Here is a 10,272-nt window from a genome sequence, read left to right on the forward strand (position 1 = left end):
TGATGTGAGCGGATACAGTGCTAACTAACCTTATTGTGGTAATCATTTTGCCTTTGTTACCCCGAGTAAAACAGAAACATCCTCACCTCATGCCCCTTCCCCTGATCCAGCCTTTTCCGTTTACATTGCACCTGCCACCTTTGATGTGCTTGCTCTATGTGTTTACGGAGCACCTTAGGAAAGGAGAAACTTTGTCAGTTTTGTCCTGTCAGAAACTCCCAGATGCACTCAGGTACGTGATAGGTGCTCAGAAAACACTTGTTGAAGGATGGCTGGGAAGCAGTCCTTTACACATATGGTTCCACAGATTATACACCGTTAACACCCAGCGACCCAAAAGCTTAGAAAAGACACACGCCCAGGTATATAAGCACATCAAGGCTAAGGCTCTTTGTACTATGGCTCGCAAAACCCACTCATAAAATACCTCTCTCATCAAAAACTCCCGCAAACCCTCAGAGATAGCAGCTGTACCCAAACAGCATCTGTAATGTCAGACGTAACGATACGCATCTCCAAACTGCATGACCCACGTTACCTCTCTATCAAACAATCCCAGAGACCTCTCTCTGCACTTTACACGAATCGGTGCGACTGACGGTGTGGAACCACAAGCTCCAGACTGAAGGCTAAACAAGACGGAAAGAGCTCAACGTGAAGACAGCACGGTCACGCCGCACAACCAGCGACTGAACCTAACCTCGCCACTGACCGGAGCAGCTACGAAGCCACTTCTGGGCAGTCAGCAGCGTTGAACAACTCGGAGAAAAAGCACCGTGACAGTCCCCGCCCCCCGTACCCGCACGCAAGCCCGCAAAAGGGCGGAGACGCAAACGCAGACGTACACCTCTCACCCCGCCCTCCAACTCTGTGATCACCGTGCCAGTCCCAGACAGGCTGCCAATCGGAACCGAGCCGACCACTAGGAAGGGTGGGAGTAGCGGACTTACGGAGCGGTTTGGACCCCGGAAGAGCAATCTCTCCGTGGCCAATCACCGCCCAGAATACTTTCTGACCCTGTCTCCCATTCCCGGGAGCCAATCTCTAGCCCCGTTGCGATCCCCAGTTGGCTGTGACCATATGGAAACGAAGGGGTGGATTTGGAGTCGATACAAAGATGGTTGAATCCTGAGACTCGCTGTCCACTCGTGCTCGAATGCCACAGGAAGAGAGCGCGGAAGGAATGGGGTTGTACCCAGCGGCGCCATGCTTGCCTCTCCGGGAAATGCGGTTGATGCCCTACGCGGCGAAAGGGTACCCTCGTGTTGTCACATAATGGATTATTCCAGAACGGATTATTCCATTATTCAGAATGGATTATCCCTCCTACCCCCAGTGGTACCTCCCTGAGTGGGATGGTCTCACCTCCGCCCCTCAGTGGTACTTCCCACGACGGATGTTTCATCTCGCGCGCCCCTTGGTGGTGGGATAGGGGAAGAGCAGATGCAGACGTTCGTGTACCATTGCGCGTTAGTCCCCAAAGGCAGGGAGGGCCGAGATAGGACGAAAACCCCACAACTCAGTGGTGTCTTGGACTTGGGGAGAAGGCTTCCTAAACGGAAAACTTCCTGCTTTTAGTGGCACCATTAAAGAGGGAGCTTTACAAGGGGTTTTCTCTGTGCCGGGCATTGGGCTTGCTTGTGCCTCCCCCGGGTAATACTGACTAGGTCTGGTGGGGGAAGCCAGCCAGTTCCTCAACAGGCAGGACTGGGCTCCGAGATCCTGGTGCAGGGCAGGCCGTTGTTCTTGAATGTGATTACAAGTGAAAAGGACAGCAGGACCGTCTGTACTGTTAGGAAAATGGCCATCTCCCAGGGGTCGCAAGGACAGTGAGTACGTGAGATAAAGTCCATGGGCTTTGTCATGTACCCTGTTGGAATCCTGGGCCCGTCTAGCTATGCCTCGCAGAACAGCTAGGTGTGGAATACAACTCGGAGAAAAAAGGACAACCGGAAAAGTCACCGCGGCCACACACGCATGCACGCACAAGCACACAGAGCTCTCAAAATTCTAACTCTGCGACCAGTACCAGAGAGACGGCCAATGGGAATGTGGCACGTGGGACTTCAGGCCCCGCTTTGGGACCCCGAGACCTATTTTTGGCCTCTCGTCGTGGCCAATCAATAACCCAAAACGAATCTTGACCCCGCATCCCGGAGCCAATCTCCTGCTCCGACGCTGACCCCAGTAGGATGTGACCATTTAGAAACGAGGGGGTGAGGTTAGAGCAGATACAAAGAAGGCTGCAGCATGGGACTCAGTGTCCGCTCCGGCTCAAATGCTGTAGGAGAACAGAGTGGAGCAAAGAAAGTTGGACCCAGTGGCACCATGCGTGCCTCTCCCGGGAACTGTGGCTGATGCCCTAGGTGGTTTAAGGGGACCCTCAGTGTTGGAACATAACGCATTATTCCATAATGGAGCCGCCTCCCTAACGGTACCCTCCTGAGTGGATGGCCTTACCTCCGCCCCTCAGTGGTACATCCCAGGACAGAACTGTTTCATCTCGCGCGCCCCATGGTGGTGGCATCGCAGAAGAGCCCATTCAGACGCCCTTGGACCATTCCAGGCTGATCCACAGAGGGAGGGAGGATACAGCTAGGATGAAAACCTCACAATTCGCTGGAGTGGTGGACTCGGCAAGAAGTCTTCCTAAACAGATACTTACCTCCCTGAAGTGGCACCACTATAACAGGGAGCTTTAACAAGCGTTTTCTCTGTGCTGGGCATCGGGCTTGTTTATGCCTCACTGGGTCATACAGAACAGGCCTACTGGCGGAAGCCAGCCAAAGTCCCTCAGGGGCAGGAGGGAGAAAGGTCCCGACTGGGCTCCGAAGTCCTGATGAGGGGGCAGGCCTCTGTCCTTGACTGTGAGTACTGGGGGAAAAGGACAACGGGACCTTTGCTTGTTAGGTAAAGTCCATCTCGCAGGGGTTGCTATGCCCCTGAGTATGTGAGATAAAGTCCACAGGATTTGTCACTATCCTGTTACCTCTGAACATGTTCCCTGGCAGAATTCTAGGCCTGTCTAGCTCTACTTCTCTGAACAACTTTGAATCTCTCTATTCATTCCTTCCCTCCAAGGATGCATCAAACTGAATTATCGGTGTCAGGAGAGAAAAAAAAAAAAAACCTCTCATGGAGCTTACATTCTTTTGAAATCATACAGCCCCCAAAGGTATGTGATTTGTCAGGTGTTGGTAACTGCTGTGATTAAAATTAAATCAGAATTGTCAAATAGAGAGGAGGGGGCCTATCTAGAAAGAGCAGTCAGGGAAGGTCTTTCTAAGATTGTGACATTTGAGCGGAAACCTAGAGGAGAGGAACATCTGAAAGAGATGCATGCCCCCCCCTCCCCCGAGTTCGGTACGGGTCAGTGGAAAAGTTCCGGGGTGTAACTCAGTCTGTCATGTGTGAGAAGGTGAGGAGGCTGATTTGGCTGGCTCAGCATGATGGAGGGAGGGGTAGGAGATCTGGTGAAGGGGTAATGAGGGCCAGGTCCTGTAGAGCCTTCTGGGCCATGGTGAGGACTTTGTCTTGAGCCTCCAGAGGCCTTTTAGCAGAGAATTCCCGTGTGTCTCTCTGAGGCCAGAGGCCCAAGTCGCCCCCTTGAGGAGGTGGAGCTCTTGGTTTACCCCAAAGAAGAGCCCCCTCCCCAGCCTCTCTGGGGAAGCTGAACATGCTTTCCTGGAAGATTATGGAGACTCAAGGGGAATCCCCCCAACTGCTCCCCATGAATATCCATGTCCAAAGATGATATGCTCATGTGGGGAAAAGCAAGGGCCCTCATGGTGTGAGCGAGGTCACACCCTGTCCTGTACAAAAGCACAGGAGGGAAACGAATAGAGATTGGAACAGAGAGTAGAAGAAGAATAAATATAATCAATGAAACCGAATGTTGTTTCTTTGAAAAGAGCAGTACGAATTCATAAAATTGCACCCAGAGAGACACAGAAAATGATAAATCCTGCCTCATAGCACAGGGTGCTATATCTAGTCACTTGTGATGGAACATGATGGAGGATAATTTGGGAAAAGAATACACACACACACACACACACACTTCTGGGTCAGTTTGCTGTACAGCAGAAATTGACAGAACAGTATAAATCATTACAATAGAAAAAATAAAAATCTTAAAGAATGATAAAAAGACACAACAATATGAGGAATGACACAGATATAAATGTAAAATGATCTAACAAAATGGGGACACATATTGTGTTCATAGGTTGATAAATGCAATATAATTGGGATGTCAACAGTCCCCAAAAAGATCCATCAATGTCATACAATTCCAATGTAAAATGCCAGCAGGATTTTTTGGTACATATAGACTGATTACAAACTTTCTGTGGTAAGGCAAAGGCAAATGAACGAGAATAGCCAAATTAATTTTCGAAAAGTAAACTGGAGGACTAACACCAACTTTAACATTTACCATGCAGCTTCAGCCAACATATGTTAACGTAAGTGTCCAAGTAAGGATGAATGGGTAAAGAAAACGTGGTGACATACACAATGGGGTATTATTCAGCCATAAAAAGTAGAGTCCTGCCTTTTGCAACAACATGGATGGACGTTGAAGGCTAAGTGAAAGAGGTCAGAGAGAGAAAGGCAAATGCATGTTCTCTCTTACATCTGGAATCTGAACAAAGTCTAAGTCACAGAAATAGAGTTTAGAATGGTGCTTGCCAGGGGCTGGGGGAAATGGTGGTCAAAGGGTACAAACTTCTAGCTATAAGATGAATAAGTTATGGGGATCTAACGTAGAGCATGGTGACGATACTTAATATTGTATTATGTACTGAAAATTAAGTGGCGCAGTGGGTTAAGGACCCAGTGTTTTCACTGCCATGGCTCGGGTGGCTGCTGTGGAGTGGGGTCGAGCCCTGGACCAGGAACTTCCTCATCCTTCAGAGCAGCCAAAAACAAAACAACACACACACACACACACACACACACACACACACACACACACACAGAGAGAGAGAGAGAGAGAGAGAGAGAAATAAAAGGAAAAGAGAGAAGAACTGAAATGTTATCACCAAAAAATTCTTAAAAACATAATGATGTGAGTGGATACAGTGCTAACTAACCGTATTGTGGTAATCATTTTGCCATATATGTGTATCAAATCATGATATTGAGCACCTGAAACTTTCATGGTTTGAGTCGGTAATACCTCAATAAACCTGGAAGAATGAAAGAGTCTCTGGTTTTTCAAGTGGGATTGCCTTTGCCTTCAAGCTGTATTCTCTGTCCCCTTGACACATCCTCCTCATTCCTTGAACTTTTCCTTACTGCTGACATGACAAGTGAAGCCAGCCTCATTTATACTCTCCCTCCTCGGCCTGGGAACCCAGCATTTAGTGGAGAATGGAATTTGGAAGCTAGGATCTGGGACGGGGTGTACTTATTGCCATTGGGATCTTGCTGCTTCCACATCTACATGTAAGTATCTGTCTACATGTGCACACTTATCTACTGAAAACCAGGCCTTCTCATGGAGAACTTCCAATTCCAGCAGAACACCTCAGAATGTGTTCTGCTTTACTTCTTTTCCATATCAGAAATTCCCTTTTCCAGAAGGGGCAGACGTGGCGCCCACTATCCTCAAACATTTGCTGAGGTGATGAATTCCCAACGTAAACAAGCCATCCCTCCTCCACTGAGGTCCTCCTCACATGCTGCACTGACCCATCCCTTGCCCTTGACCTCCTCACCCCAACTCAAGCTTGAATCCCTGAGCCAGTTAGCCTGCACCCTCGCCCAAACCCAGGGGTATTCTCCTTACTGCCTTGCGCTCTGACTCTGCAAGTTGAATGTCCCTACACGCCTACACTTGTCTTGTCCTCAAGCACCAAGTGGCTTTAGGACTGAACTGCTCAGGCCCAAGAGAGAGGGAAGGAAAGAAATGGCAGAGACGGGGAAAAGGTGAGTATATCCTCATATGATCAGTTAAACAAGGTGAACTGGGCCAAATCCAAGCAATATGATGAAGCCAGTGGGTTTTTTCTCACTGTCTTCCAGCTTCTCCTTCCTGCCCCTCTCCTTTGCCCCAGTCCCTTTCTCATTCCTAAAGCCCTGCCCCCCATCAAGAGTAGAAACGTTATGAGGGGCAGGACTCCCGTATTATAAGTGATGTTGGCTGTTTGGCTGACATTCAGTGTGGATGGTGTCCTCCCTGTGGCTCTACCACTCAAGCCCTCTGTCTCTCATGACGGACTAGAAGGTTTCACCCCTCTTCGGTAATGTCAAGCATAAGCAGGGAGAAGGTGCAAGACACATCTTGGAGCCCCGGGTCCTTCATCTGTGAAACGGGGAGGACCACAAGCTGTGGGACAAAGAGCCAGAGCAGCACCAGACACCAGTTCAATGAGTGCTCGGAGCCAAAGCCAGGGCATCACAGGACTCCTTCTTGAGACCCAGAAGCACCTCAAGTAGATGTCCCCGCCAGGACTGCTGCATCTGCTCCTTCTTCCGCCTGGAATGCTCTTCCTTCAGGTAATCCCATGGCCTTCTCCCTCGCTTTCTCCAGCTGTCTGCGCGATCGTCACCTTTCAGATAGACCTGCCTTTGCCTTTGTTACCCCGAGGAAAACAGAAACATCCTCACCCCATGCCCCTTCCCCTGATCCAGCCTTTTCTGTCTACATTGCACCTGCCACCTTTGATGTGCTCTAATGTGTTTACCGAGCACCTCTATGAAAGGAGAGGCTCTGTCAGTTCTGTCCTGTCCGAAACTCCTAGAACAGTACTCAGAAAACACTTGCTGAGCCATGGCTGGGAATCAGCCCTTTACACTGTTACAGTACACTGTTACACAGGTACTGCCCATGATGGCCATTGGCCCCATTTAATTCATTATGATACATAGTGCAACTCCAGAAGAGAAGTGACTTGCTCAAGACACACAACCAGCACGTGGGGTTCGCGGCTTTGGAATCCTATCTACCAGGTTCCAAACCCCTCCGTTCCTGGACAGAGACTTTAAGGCCAAAACGGTAAGAGACGTTACTCCTGACACCCAAACCCCAAACAGCTGAGATCCTCTACGCCTTTGGACAAAGCCTTCCCAAAGCAGCTCAGAGACTTCATAAGTTGGTAGTCAGAATCGCAAATAGCTCAGACACCTCACAGTCCGGGGTGCACACGCCTACAGAGCAGTCTAAAACCCAGTGACTCCAAAGCTCAGAAAGTGCATACCCAAATATACAAGGCAGACAAAGCCTAAGGCTCTTTGAACCATGGCTCCCAAAATCCAGTTAGATAAACTATTCCGTTCACCAAAAACTCCCCAAAGCGCTCAAAGACATCACATGGACCCAACTAGCATCTATGATGTCAGGCGTAGCGATACATAGCTTCGAACTGCATGACACACGTTACTTCCCAGGGAGAGACACCAAACAAACTCAGAGACCTCTCTCTGGACTTTACGTGAATCTGTGCGATTGACCATGGGGAACCACAAGCTCCAGAATGTGGGCTCGACAAGACTGAAAGAGCTCACGTGAAGACAGCACCGTCACTCCGCACAGCCAGCGACTGAGCCTAACCGCGCTACTGACCGGGGCAGCTACGATACCCCTTCCGGACAGTCAGTAGCACAGACCCGCTCGGAGAAAATGTAGTGTGAAAAATACCCGCACGCGCAAGCGCACGGAAATGCACGCACGCACGCATGCGCAAGCGCAAAGACGCATACGTTCACCTCTCACGCTGCGCTTCAACTCTGCGACCTCGGGGCCCCCCCAAACAGACGGCCAATCGGAACTGGGCAGACGACTACGGAGGGTGGGAGTAGAGGACTTCCGTCGCTGGTTGGGACAACGGAAGAGCAATCTCGCCCTGACCAATCATCACTCATAATCCTTTCCGACCCCTCCCACCGCCTCCGGGAGCCAATCCCTTGCCCCGTTGCCGTCAGCCCCAGCTAGAGGTGACCATATAGAAACGAAGGGGTGAACTTGGAGTAGGTAGAAAGAAGGCTGCATCCTGGTATTCAGTGTGTACTCGTGCTCGAATGCTCCGGGAAGACGGAGAGGATACAATGGGGATGGACCCAGCGGCTCCATGAGAGCCTCCTCCGGGAACTGTGGTTAACGCCCTCCGCAGTGTACGTGAACCCTCAGTATTGGAACACGATGGATTATTCCAGAACGACCGCCTCCTACCCTCTAATGGTACCTTCCGAGTGAATGGTCTTACCTCCGGCCCTGTCAGTGGTACGTCCCATGACAGATGTTCCATCTCGCGCGCCCCTTGGTGGTGTCATCGGGGAACAGCCGATGCAGATGTTAGTGGACTATTCCAGGGTGGTCCCCAAAGGGAGGGAGGGCAAAGTTAGGATTAAAACCTCACAATTCGCTGGAGTCTTGGACCCGGCAAAAAGTCTTGCTAAACAGAAATGTACTTCTTTGTAGTGGCACCAAGCGTTTTCTCTGTGCTGGGCATTGGGCTTGCTTGCGCCTCCCTGGGTAATATAGAATAGGTGTAGTGCGGCAAGCCAGCCAGGGTTCCTCAAGGGGCAGGGGGGAGAAAGGTCCCGACGGGTCTCTGATGTCCTGGTGAGGGGCAGGCCTCTGTCCTTGACTGTGAGTACTAGGGGAAAAAGAGAGCAGGACCTTTGGTTCTGTTAGGAAAAAGGCCCTCTTGGAGTTCCCGTCGTGGCGCAGTGGTTAACGAGTCCGACTAGGAACCATGAGGTTGTGGGTTTGATCCCTGGCCTTGCTCAGTGGGTTAAGGATTCGGCGTTGCCCTGAGCTGTGATGTAGGTTGCAGACGTGGCTCGGATCCTGCGTTGCTGTGGCTCTGGCGTAGGCCGGTGGCTACAGCTCCGATTGGACCCTTGGCCTGGGAACCTCCATATGCCTCGGGAGCGGACCTAGCAAAGACAGAAAGACAAAAAAAAAAAAAAAAAAAGGCCATCTCCCAGTGGTCTCTCTGTCCCTGAGGACGTGAGATAAAGTCCACAGGATTTGTCACCATCCTGTTACCTCTGAACATGTTCCCTGGCAGAATTCTTGGCTTGTCTAGCTATGCCTCCCTCAAGAACTTTGCATCTGTTTATTCATTCCTTACCTCATTCATTCCTTCTCTCTAAAGTATATGTCAAGCACAATTATGGGTGTTGGGAAAGAGAAGAAAAACAACCCTTGCTCTCATGGAGGGTCTATTCTATTCAGCCCCCAAAGGTATGTGATTTGTCAGGTGTTGGTAACTGCTGTGATTAAAATTAAATCAGAATCGTCAAATAGAGAGGAGGGGGCCTATCTAGAAAGAGCAGTCAGGGAAGGTCTTTCTAAGATTGTGACATTTGAGCGGAAACCTAGAGGAGAGGAACATCTGAAAGAGATGCATGCCCCCCCCCCTCCCCCGAGTTCGGTACGGGTCAGTGGAAAAGTTCCGGGGTGTAACTCAGTCTGTCATGTGTGAGAAGGTGAGGAGGCTGATTTGGCTGGCTCAGCATGATGGAGGGAGGGGTAGGAGATCTGGTGAAGGGGTAATGAGGGCCAGGTCCTGTAGAGCCTTCTGGGCCATGGTGAGGACTTTGTCTTGAGCCTCCAGAGGCCTTTTTAGCAGAGAATTCCCGTGTGTCTCTCTGAGGCCAGAGGCCCAAGTCGCCCCCTTGAGGAGGTGGAGCTCTTGGTTTACCCCAAAGAAGAGCCCCCTCCCCAGCCTCTCTGGGGAAGCTGAACATGCTTTCCTGGAAGATTATGGAGACTCAAGGGGAATCCCCCCAACTGCTCCCCATGAATATCCATGTCCAAAGATGATATGCTCATGTGGGGAAAAGCAAGGGCCCTCATGGTGTGAGCGAGGTCACACCCTGTCCTGTACAAAAGCACAGGAGGGAAACGAATAGAGATTGGAACAGAGAGTAGAAGAAGAATAAATATAATCAATGAAACCGAATGTTGTTTCTTTGAAAAGAGCAGTACGAATTCATAAAATTGCACCCAGAGAGACACAGAAAATGATAAATCCTGCCTCATAGCACAGGGTGCTATATCTAGTCACTTGTGATGGAACATGATGGAGGATAATTTGGGAAAAGAATACACACACACACACACACACACACACACACACACACACACACACACTTCTGGGTCAGTTTGCTGTACAGCAGAAATTGACAGAACAGTATAAATCATTACAATAGAAAAAATAAAAATCTTAAAGAATGATAAAAAGACACAACAATATGAGGAATGACACAGATATAAATGTAAAATGATCTAACAAAATGGGGACACATATTGTGTTC

General features: G+C 49.8%; 1 protein-coding gene across 6 annotated transcripts in view; it reads right to left on the bottom strand.

The window, feature by feature from the left end:
* LOC146394605 (uncharacterized) overlaps nucleotides 1-7,643 on the bottom strand; it is a 28,548-nt gene extending 20,905 nt beyond the window's left edge. For 3 of the 6 annotated variants that reach the window (XR_014835431.1, XM_085007993.1, XM_085007996.1), the window contains exons 1-2: nucleotides 539-773; nucleotides 87-173 (exon numbers count right to left, since the gene is read on the bottom strand). The gene's annotated coding sequence lies outside the window, so the exon portion shown is untranslated. Of the gene's footprint in view, nucleotides 1-86; nucleotides 174-538; nucleotides 774-7,512 lie in introns of those variants that run through there. The other 3 variants (XR_014835433.1, XR_014835432.1, XR_014835435.1) reach the window with 2 other exon arrangements.
* Nucleotides 7,644-10,272: the final 2,629 nt, after the last annotated feature.

Source organism: Sus scrofa, chromosome X (assembly GCF_054392235.1).
Source record: "Sus scrofa isolate SSC_HxYL_T2T_F1_AM1 chromosome X, Sscrofa_HxYL_maternal_Yorkshire_Landrace_v2.0, whole genome shotgun sequence".
Lineage (NCBI taxonomy): Eukaryota > Metazoa > Chordata > Mammalia > Artiodactyla > Suidae > Sus > Sus scrofa.